The sequence below is a fragment of the Chiloscyllium plagiosum genome, unplaced genomic scaffold (genome assembly GCF_037043375.1).
Source record: "Chiloscyllium plagiosum isolate Xiang-an unplaced genomic scaffold, Cpla_swu_hap1 HiC_scaffold_26, whole genome shotgun sequence".
Taxonomy (NCBI): Eukaryota; Metazoa; Chordata; class Chondrichthyes; order Orectolobiformes; family Hemiscylliidae; genus Chiloscyllium; species Chiloscyllium plagiosum.
Genome location: NW_028270164.1, coordinates 55,686,782 through 55,698,895, shown reverse-complemented (window position 1 = coordinate 55,698,895; position 12,114 = coordinate 55,686,782). Strand labels below are relative to the sequence as shown.

At 46.4% G+C, this 12,114-nt stretch overlaps 1 protein-coding gene across 1 annotated transcript in view; it reads right to left on the bottom strand.

Moving 5' to 3' along the window:
- The window catches only part of LOC122562997 (uncharacterized), a 73,696-nt gene that overhangs the window by 61,061 nt on the left and 521 nt on the right, over positions 1-12,114 (bottom strand). The window lies entirely within an intron of this gene.

Genomic DNA, 12,114 nt, shown 5'->3' with positions numbered 1-12,114 from the left:
TTGAACCCCACCCCTCCAACCACAACAAGGACAGAACCCCCCTGGTCCTCACCTTCCACCCCACCAACTTCCATATACATTGTATCAACCTCCGCCATTTCCACCACGTACAAACGGACCCCATCACCAGGGATATATTTCCCTCCCCACCCCTATCTGTTTTCTGTAAAGATCGTCCCTCCCCGACTACCTGGTCAGGTCCATGCCCTCCAACAACCCACCGTCACCTCCCAGCACCTTCCCTTGCTACCACCCACACCCACACCCACGCCTCCCCCTTCACCTCCATCCAAGGCCCCAAAGGAGCCTTCCACATCCGTCAAAGTTTTACCTGCACATCCACCAATGTCATTTATTGTATCTGTTGCTCCCGATGTGGTCTCCTCTACATTGGGGAGACTGGACGCCTCCTCACAGAGCGCTTTAGGGAGCATCTCTGGGACACCCGCACCAATCAACCACACTGCCCCGCGGCCCAACATTTCAACTCCCCCTCCCACTCAGCCGAGGACATTCAGGTCCTGGGCCTCCTCCACCGCCGCTCCCGCACCACCAGACGCCTGGAGGAAGAACACCTCATCATCCGCCTCAGAACGCTTCAACCCCAGGGCATCAATGTGGATTTCACCAGTTTCCTCAGTTCCCCTTCCCCACCTTATCCCAGTTCCAACCTTCGAGCTCAGCACCGCCCTCATGACCTTCCCTATCTGTCCGTCTTCCTTCCTACCTATCTGCTCCATCCAGCTCTCTGCCCTGTCACCTTTACCCCCACATCCATCCTCCTATTGCACTCTCCGCTACCTTTCCCCCAGCCTCACCCCCCTCCCATTTATCTCTCCACCCCTGAGGCTCCCAGCCTCATTTGTGCCAGAAACATCGATTTTCCTGCTCCTCGGATGCTGCCTGACCTGCTGTGCTTTTCTAGCACCACACTCTCGACTGACTCAGAAAGACACTGACCAGCTGACAGGATCAGAAATAAATGATGGAATGTGACTGACAGAGACCATGATTAACAGAGACCATCAGTAACACAGATGGTGGACACTGTTGGACGGAGAAACAAAGTGATTATGACTGATTGATCACTGAATGGAGGTATATTAATTGACAGCGGCAGCGATGAACAGACTTCAGTCGATAAAGCCCACGAGCTCCTCCCTTGAACAAGTGGCCATCTCCCTTGGACGCTCCTCATCAGACATCAGACTAATTGTGGGTGCCGGAACAACAAAGCCTTTGTGTAATGTTTAGCAACATTGATCGCTGCATTGCAGTCACAATGCCGAGATATGGAAGTGTATCAGAGTGGTCTCCCATGTCTCGTTAGCATAGATCTGCCGTCAGTCTCACAGGGGGTTTCCAGAGAGGCCACTGGGGAATTGACTCATTTCCCCATGATGACACAGTGTCATGTCGTTATTATTGAGTCTTTGGGAAAGCACCACTAGGAGCTGCATGGATGAGGGCCTCTGAATATCCCTGACCACACTGTGGGAGGTGGAAGTGGATTATTCCAGGTCAGGTCAACTGCATGCTGTGTTTCGTTTGTGATAGTGCCCACTGAGGCCGATGCAGGACTCAGACCTCCAGACCAGGATAATCTGTACTCAGGAGGATCGAGGAGGGTATCCTGGGCTCATCAATGTGATTGCTGCCCCTGGTTGGGCACAGTTTGCAAGTTTATCAGCCTCTTCATTGTCTTCTTCCTCTGATGATGACATTGTCCATTCATCCCCACTGGCAGATGTACAGCAGCATGACCCACCGACAACAGATAGGTCAGAGGGCAGTCCATTCCCACCATTCACGGCTGGCCATGGCACTCAAACAGCATGGTCATGACCCCCACGAGCTGGTTAATAGCTGCCCAGGTGGATTACCGGCAGGAGGTTGCTGCACTTCTGTGCTCACGTGGTTCACGCTGATGCCACCAGCTTTGCCTTCAGCAGATCCTCTGTATCGGCCTGTTCCCCTTCTGGTGGCTGAACAGTTCAGTTATTGTTAAAGGCCCCTCCCTCCCCCAAACCCACATCCCCAGTGTGTTTGAAAGTTGCTGTATCCGTCATGATAATGACCAAGTCTGGTGCCCTCTCTGAATCAATATCATTTATCTGATTGATTATGGGGAGCTGATTGAGATATCCTTCGCCAATCTGCAGCCAAGGCCTCTAACCAGCTCAGAAAATTGTGGCACCAAGAATGCCATGGGTACCAGTGGAGGTTATGGCCAAATGGTATTATTGCTGGTCTGTTAATCAAGAGATTCAGGTAATGTTCTGGGGTCCCAGGTTCAAATCCCACAATGGTAAATGGTGGAATTCAAATTCAATAAAAATCTGGAATTGAGTGATGACAATGATCCATTGCCAATTGTCAGGAAAACACTAATATCCTTTAGGGGAGGAAACTGGTCTGATCTGGCCTACATGTGACTCCAGACCCACAGCAATATCATTGACTCTTAATTGCCCAGAGGGCAGTTAAATAAATAAAATTAAAGTTAAAGTTAGGAATAAATAAAGTTTTAAAAAAAATAAAATCGTAGAGATGTACAGCATGGAAACAAGCCCTTCGGTCCAACCCGTCCATGCCGACCAGATATCCCAACCCAATGTTCACATTCTCTGGGAGGGTATGAGTTCCTCATTCAAACGTGGACAGAAATCAGTGACCAGCTCTTGCCAAGGCTTACAGTGGCTTCTTGTAAAAGCCTATGGTGAAAGCAGGGCATCTATCGCACACCTGCTCCTTGGCATCATTACTCCCCCTCTCAGGTTCTGCGGTCCAATCTTGGAAATGCGCCTTAGCATTTTCTCATTTAAGTTCTAACATGGGATTTGGACATCACTGGAAAACACGGCATTTGTTGCCCATCCCTAATCCTCCTTGACTGCTGGACTCTCTGGGCCATTTCAGAGGGCAGTTCAGTGGTAACCACATTGGGTCTGGAATAGTACAAAGGCCAGACAGGGTAAGGATGGCAGATTTCCTTCTCTGAAGGGCATCAGTGAACCAGTTGGGTTTTCACAATAACTGATGACTGTTTCACAATCCCAGTTTTGTAAATTGGATTTATACTCCAACAGCTACTGGATTTGTACCCCATGTTCCCAGAATATTAGCCTGGCATTCTAAATTACCAGGTAAATTCTGGATCAGTGGTGCTGGAAGAGCACAGCAATTCAGGCAGCATCCGACGAGCAGCAAAATCGACGTTTCGGGCAAAAGCCCTTCATCAAGAATAAATTACTAGTCCAGGCACATTACCATACTGCCACCATTTCTCTTAAGTTAATAAAAAAGGGTTCCGTCCCTAACAATATTCAACAGGACCAGTCTCCAGCACCAGTGCCCAACTCTGAGTGTTGCTGTTTGTCCCCATTGCAGTATACAATGGACTGCAACATTGTCAGAAACACTGGAAGGCACACTGACTGACAGAGATAGAGGCTGACAGAAACATTGACCAAAACACTGACTGGTAGACACAAACTGGATTATTTTCACCAGAAGGTGAAGGTGGGTGCTGTGCTAATCAAACTCAAGAGTCAGATTCATCAGGGTGTCACCTGTGGAGGGGGTTGGCAGAAAGAGTGATTGAAGAAACCCATAGCAACAGACAGCACAGCCAATCTGGGAAGGGGATTGTTGAGGACCATCAACCCAGAATTGCTCAGTGTTCCCTAACCCTCCACCGTTCTGCTCCTCTTTCTCCTTCACCAGAGGGCCTGAATGACAGAAACACTGACCGTCAAAGGCACTGATTGACAGGGGGAGGTGGTTTGACTGTGACTGAGTGAGTGGGTCTGGTTGTAGATCAGGCTGAGATCTCAGAGTTGTGCGTACGTCAGGGATGTTTTGTTTTTAACTGCGTTGTATTGAGTTGATGGGTTGTAAAATTAAATCTAATTAATCAATTAGTAGAGTGATATTAATGTGGGCTTTGACTTCATAGGTTTCCCACACTTTTTCTTAATTCGCTCCATCAATGCTATGTGAGTATTGTTCCCTGGCCATCCCTAGTTGCCCTTGAGAAGATGGTGGTGAGCTACTTGCTTGAACTGCAACACAATGCCCTAAGGGAGGGACTTCCAGGGTTTTGACCAGTGACACTGAAGGAAGGGTGATATTTTTCCAGGTCAGACTTGGAGAGAAGCTTGTGGGTAATGTTCCTATGGATCTGCTGCCCTTGAGCTTCTAGATAGTAGAGGTCATGGGTTTGGAAATAGCTGAAGAAAGTGATTTCCAAAGAAAAGTTACTTTTTAAAATTAGTTATTCACAGGATAAGGACATCGCTGACCAGGCAGCATTTATTACCCATCCCTAATTGCCCAGAAGGCAGTTAAGAGTCAACCATATTGCCATGGGTCTGGAGTCATATGTTGACCAGACCAGGTAAGGATGGCAGTTTCCTTCCCTAAAGGACATTACTGACCCAGATGGGTTTTTCCAACAATCAACAATGGATTCATGGTCATCACTAGACTCTTAATTCCAGTGATTATACCACAAGGTCGTTGCTTCCCCTGTTCACTCTGTTTCACTTTCCACAAACGCTGCTGGACTTTCTGAGTTTCTCCAGCATTCTCTGCATTTATTAACTATGGTTAGCTTCTCTCTTATTGGTGATGGTTATTGTCTGGCACTTATTTGGCACAGAAATTACTTGCACTTATCAGCCCAGCCCTGGATATCGGCCCAGTCTTGTTGCATTTGAACATGAGCTGCTTCAGTATCTGAGGAGTGGTGAATGGTGCTGAACACTGTGCAATCATCAGCAAACATCTCCACTTCTGACCTGATGATGGAAAGGTCATTGATGGAGCAGCTAAAGGTTGGGCTGAAGATGCTACCCTGAGGAACTCCTACAGAGATGTCCTGGAGCTGAGATGACTGACCTCCAACATCCTCAACCATCTTCCTATGTAACAGGTATGACTCCAGCCAGCAGAGAGTTTGCCCTTTGTTTCCCACTGACTTTAGTTTACTTTGGATTCCTTGATTCCACACTGTCAGTCAAAAGCAGCCTTCATGTCAAGTGCTGCATCACCTCACTTCTGGAATTCAGCTGTTTTGTCCATGTTTAAACCATGGCTGTTTTATACTAAGTGGCCCTTGCAAACTGGGTCTCACTCAGCAGGTTATTGCTGAGCAGGTGCTGCTTGATAGCCCTGTTACTGACACCTTCCATCAGGTTACTGAGGATGGAGGTAATTGGCTGAGTTGGAGTTGCCCTGCCTTTTGTGGGCAACCTTCCAGCTGGGAGTGTTTGCATTTCTAGAAGGATTTAGGACCAGAGGATGTTATTTCAGATTAAAATGTCTATTTAAGGCAGAGCTCAGGAGGAATTTCTTCTCTCAGAGGCTAAGGAATCTTTGGAATTCTTTGCCAGAGAGGACTGTCACTGCTGAGTTGTTAAGAACATTCTAGGCTAAGATAGGCAAGTTTTTAATCAGTAAGGGAATCTAGTGTTATCAAATCAGCTATGATCTCATTGAATAGGTAGGTAGAATCAATGGGCTGAATGGCCTACATCTCCTCCTCCATCTTATGGCTAGTTTTGCACAGATACAGTGCATCATCCTCTGCATGCCCCTGGCAATCCGAGCACCCCAGCTCACCCAGTCATTGTGTGAAAGGCTTGCACTCCATCAATGAGCAGGAGCTGTAACCACAGGAAGGTCTTTGCCCGACTTTGCACAAGGTTCCAGGCCCTTGCCTGAGCATATGAAAGAAAAGCTGCCTGGTTGTGTGACTGCACTAATTGGCACAGAATGGCAAGGCAAGGCTGGGACGCCATGAGCAGACAGCTGGGTACTGGGTGAGCGAGGGCTAAGAGAAGGAGTGAGCAGCCCGATGAGGCAGCCTGGGCCAGTTGGTGATTCAGGTGTCCATCCATTGATACACAAAATGCCCTCATTGTAGCCTATCACAGCTACTCGCTGGCAAGTGCTCCAGTGCAGGTCTGCACTTCCAAAGTGTGTCTGACTGGTAGCCAGCTGGGTGTGAGGAGTTGGCAGGTGCTGGATGCCAACGTCTGTATTTGAGGAGAGAATGCAGCTGGTGCCCACAAACTGTTCCCTGAGATGCTGTTTGGTGCTGAGCAACAAGGAGACTGAGGCAGCAATGAGCTGGAGTCACCAGGTACCACCTGGACTTCCATATCGAGAATTCTCATCGAGCTTGTTAGGTGTATTTGGTAAAAAAAAAAGACCTGAATATTAATGAGGCACATTGGCTTTTAATAAGGCATTTAACACGCTATAATCCCCATCAGTTGGTAACTCATTACTGCCTTAGTGAGAAACTTGCCTTGCTGCTTGGCAGAAATATAAAAGATGCAGCAAGATGCTCACAGTGATGACATAGGCCTTGCTGGGCTTCTCATCTGAATCTGCTACAAAACCTCACCAGAGTCCCTGTCACTCAGACCCCTCGCAGATTTCAACCACTGACATGGAGTTATACTGAGACCTTGACTGACAGACGCTGTGACTGGCGCAGACACTGATTGAGAAAATAATGATAGTGTCTGATAGATACACCAAGTGACAGAAAATCGCTGACAGAGAAAATGACAGATTCACACTGGCTATCAGACACAGTGACTGATTGACAGAGATGCTGATTGAGAGCGATACCAAAACACTGCAATTAACACTGACTGAGACTGACATAGAGTGACATCTTCTCTTCAGGCTTTTGTGATTTCTGTAAATGTATAGGAGCATCCCAACACTCTCCTCCCCTGGTTTTAAGCCTCAAATCCCCTGACCTTTATATACTTTAAGCTGTCACAGCTGTTCTGAAAGCAGGTATTGAAATAGCCTCAGTGATATTGCCTTGTTCCTTTCGCCAGTTCAGGGTCCCTTTCCCTCACTATTTAAAACTAATCCTGTTCTTAGAAACAAGTGCAGGATTTGTTGTCACCTAATCCCAATCTCAGTGATGCCACTCCCTCCCCACTTTCCTTTCTCATTAATATATTATTGATATCTTTCTCTGATTTTATGATTATTCTTAGATATGATTCAAAACTTGTCTTTAATAATCTGATGCTCTTTTTAGTATTAAACCTGCCTAAACTCGGCATTTATTCTCCATGCTCTCAGTATCCTTTCATATCCGAAGGAGATGTGGGGAATCTTATCTAACCAGGCAAGGAAGCCTGGGCCTGGATATATAGGAGATTCAATATCAGTCCCTGCACTGTCTCGATCAAATTTGACTGCGTGTGGAAATCTACTACTGATGCAGTTGTCATTTCCTTCAATTAACTGAAACCAATGCAATTAGTTTCTTCCAGACTCACAGCCCTGGACTCTGCCTCATACACTTTCTGAGGCGTAGCCAGACAGTTTGTAACCTTTGCCTCCTGTTTGCTCCTGGGATGTGTGTCCAGCCTGTCCGGCTCAACCCAGCAGAGAAAGGTCCACTCAGAAAAGCTGGCCGCTTTTATTATCAGGTGCAGGACCAGCTTTCGAACTGATGGGGACAGTATGGAGTGACCTTTACTCTGTGTTTAAGCCTGTGCTGTCCCTGTCATAGAGTCATAGAGATGTACAGCACGGAAACAGACCCTTTGGTCCAACTCATCCATGCTGACCAGATATCCCAAATAAATCTCGACCCATTTGCCAGCACTTGACTATATCCCTCTAAACCCTTCCTATTCATATACCCATCCAGCTGCCTTTTAAATGCTGCAATTGTACCAGCCTCCACCACTTCTTCTGGCAATTCATTCCACACATGCACCACCCTCTGCGTGAAAAAGTTGCCCCTTAGGTCCCTTTTAAATCTTTCCCCTCTCCTCTTAAGCCTATGCCCCTCTAGTTTTGGACTCCCCTAACCCAGGGAAAAGATCTTGGTTATCCAGGCCCCTCATGATTTTGTAAACCTCTACAAGGTCACCCCTCAACCTCCAACGCTCCAGAGAAAACAGCCCCAGCCTGTTCAACCTCTCCCTGTAGCTCAAATCCTCCAACCCTGGCAACATCCTTGTAAATCTTTTCTGACCCTTTCAAGCTTCCCAACATCTTTCCTATAGCAGAGAGGCAAGAATTGCACACAATGTTCCAACAGTGGCTGAACTAATGTCCTATACAGCCACAACATGACCGCTCGACTCCTCAATACTCTGACCAATAAAGGAAAGCATACCAAATGCCTTCTTCACTATCCTATCTACCTGCGACTGTACTTTCAAGGAACTGTGAACCTGCATTTCAACATCTCTTTGTTCATCAAAACACCCCAGGACCTTACTATAAAGTGGAGAAGTCCTGATTTGATTTGTCTTTCCAAAATGTAGACCTCACATTTATCTAAATTAAACTCCATCTGCCACTCCTCAGGCCATTAGTCCATCTGATCAAAATCCTGTTTTACTCTAAAATAACTTCTTCGCTATCCACGAGATCTCCAATTTTGGTTTCATCTGAACACTTACTAACTATACCTCTGTTCACATCCAAATCATTTATATAAATGATGAAAAGCAGTGGACCCAGCACCAATAATTTAGCACACCACTGGTCACAGGCCTTCAGTCTGAAAAGCAATCCTGCACCTCTGTCTTCTACCTTTGAGCCTGTCCTGTCCTGGGAGTGTTTGATGGGGACAGAACACAGTGAACTTTACTCTGTATCTAACCCCATGCTGTCCCTGTCCTGGGAGTGTGTGATGGGGTTAGTGCAGGGGGAGCTTTACTCTGTATCTAACCCCGTGCTGTCCCTGTCCTGGGAGTGTTTGATGGGGTTAGTGCAGGGGGAGCTTTACTCTGTATCTAACCCCTTGCTGTCCCTGTCCGGGGAGTGTGTGATGGGGACAGTGTAGAGGGAGCTTTATTCTGCATCTAACCCCTTGCTGTCCCTGTCCTGGGAGTGTTTGATGGGGTTAGTGCAGGGGGAGCTTTACTCTGTATCTAATCCCGTGCTGTCCCTGTCCTGGGAGTGTTTGATGGTGACTGTGCAGGGGGAGCTTTACTCTGTATCTAACCCCATGCTGTCCCTGTCCTGGGAGTGTTTGATGGGTCAGTGTAGGGGGAGCTTTACTCTGTATCTAATGCCATGCTTTACAAGAGGCAACATTAATCTGACCTGTGCAACATCTTCCAATAATAACACGGCAGTTTTCGTTGACTTCGTGCTGTGCACATAATAAAACATTCCAAGTTGCTCAGCTGGACCAATATAGAAAACAACATCAGACATTCCAAAGGTATTTGGGTAAAAGTCAAACTTAGTCTTTTGTGAGAGGTTTGGTTTCCAGAACTTTGGACCTTTGGGCTGGAGACAAACCATTAAAAATGGATCAAATAAATTCCAGGGTGCTGCTGCTGTTGGAGTGAAAGGAGCACCAAGATCTTGAAGAATCGTGGAACAAAAGTGGATTATCAAAAGGGAGACTGATAAACTACAGGGAGGGTAGGGGAATGAGAATTTCACATGCAGGTTCTTCTTCAACTTGCAGTTAATGTCATAGCAGAAAGTAATTCCAGATCAAAGCAAAGAAATACCCAGTGGGCTTGACGTATCTGTAGAGAGGGAACTGGAGTCAATAATTCAGGCCTTTCATCAGGCCCCAACTGATGTACCTAGATGGGAGAGGGTGTCAAAATTGGGTGACTGGTCAGAGGTGCAATAGTCAGTCTTAATAAGGGAACAGAGACAGCACTGGAAGCACATCTTCGAATCAATCAAGAGACTTGATGCGAAGTGGTTTCCAGGGAACGGAGTTTGGTGCAGGAACAAAGACAATGACTTCAATCTTTACAAAGCTTATTTCTGTTCATTGAGCACTGACTCTGTACGCTAACGTGACTGACCGTGAATGGAAACCTACACTAGCACGAGCTGTCAGCATTAAACAACAGCAGGCCAGGACAAGGAAAGGACTGGCCCTACCAAGAAAAGTTAACCAAGCTCACACACAGCAACGAGACGAACAATTCAGAGGCCTGGATGAAGAGCCTGTCTGACCAACCACTCACTGACACGGAAAAAGCCGTCCAAGTACGAGGAATGAACTACAAACACAGGGACGCCAACAAAACAAACTTCCTAGCAGCTGTAAACTCCACCCTGAAAAAAAATGAACTTACCCTTATGAAAGAAAGCCAGCATTCTATCAGACAGACAGTAGCACCAACACTAAGCAGAAAGATAGAAGGGTATACCCTCAACACACTTGAAGGGAAAGCTCTGGAAGGACTCAGAAAAGACAAGAAATATTGTAATCCTACGTGTGCATGGCCATCACCCTGAACATAGTATATTGAAAAAGCAGCCATACTACTAACCATACCAACATCTACCAACAGGTGGCGGCGAACTCAACTCCACAGCTTGAAAACCGCATTACAGTGGCCCTGAGGAAACTACACAAAACAAGGGAAATTAACAAGACAGACTCCAAAGAATGAAGCCAGGAAGGTCCCGTTTCTATGGAATACCAAAGTTACACAAACAAGGAGCCTCCCTCAGACCCATAGTCTTACTCCCTAGCTCACTGACATACAGGCTAGCAAAGGCACTGCAACAGAAACTAAAACACCTGGTAGAAGACTCAGCCCACTCCACACAGGAACTCCTGAACATCATCAAAGACACCAAAGTAGAGGATGACAAGGGAATGGTTTCCTTCAACATGATGGTCATCAATAAACATGAATAGACATCACCCTGGCCAAAGAAACCCTGGTCTCACTGCTAGGCAAACCAGGTGTATAAACACCCGACAGCACCAACCCCATCAGCAAGGACAGCATCCTCAAGCTACTGGACCTGTGCCTCACAACTAACTTCACCTTCAACGACAAGATTTGCAAAACATATTGTATCAAACTGTACAAAATGCAAACAGTTAATAATGAACAGCAAACAGCAGTTTACAAGAAACAGCAATGTGCTGGAGAAACTCCAAAATCCCACCGTGCAACCAGTTCACAGGGAAATACTGAAAAACTCCAAATCCTGCTGTATCTTACCAAACATCAACAACAAGATCTACAAACAAATCGACGGGACGCTTATGAGATCACCAATATCAGGACTTATAGCAGATCAGTTATGCAGAGGGTTCGAACAAACAGCCCTTCCCATGATCCAGCCTAAACTTTGGGTCCGCTGTGCTGGTGACTCCTTCATTATCACAGAACGCGACAAACTAGAAGAAACCCACAAACACATAAACAACATCCTCACCAATATACAGTTCACCAAAGGGGAAGAGAACAATAACCAAATCCCCTTCTTGGATGTCATGGTAGAACAAAAAGCCAATGGAAAGCTGCAGACCAGCTTTACAGGAAAGCCACACACACTGACCAGATACTCAACTACAGGACTAACCGTCCCAACACCCACAAACAGAGCTGCATCAGGACATTATTTAAATGAGACACAACAGACTGCAGCACCCAGGAATTATGAGAAGCCGTGGAGAAACACCAGTATAACAAATTCAAAAACAACAGTTACCTGATAAGCACAGTCTGCCAATGGGCCTAAACAAGAAGACACAACATGCCAAGAGACTCTAATCGCCCTCCCATACATCAAAGACATTTCAGAGATGACCACCAGGTTATTCCGGCCCCTAGGTATTGTCGTAGCCCACAAACCTACTACCATGCTAAGATAACTAATGATGAATTTAAAGGACCCTGTACCTATAGCCAACAGAATGAATGTCATGTATGTGATACCCTGCAAGGACTGCAATAAATATTACATTGGACAGATGGGAAGGAAACTAGCTACCAGGATACGTGAGCACCAACTAGCCACCAAAAGACATGACCAACTATCACCGGTATCCATACACACAGACACAGACCAGTCTGACCTAGAACAGTACATCCATCCTAGGATAGGATAAACAAAGACACACACAGTAATTCCCGGAGGCCTGGCATTCAAATTGGAACTCCATTAATAAACATATAGATTTGGACCCCATTTACCAACCTCTCAGAAACAGAACTGGAAATGGTAGCATCCACCACAATAAACTAAGACACATAAGTAGCAGACAGGACTGAACACCAACGCTTCACCAGAGGTGCACTGATGATGGTGACGAAACATCTGAGAACAAACCCACCA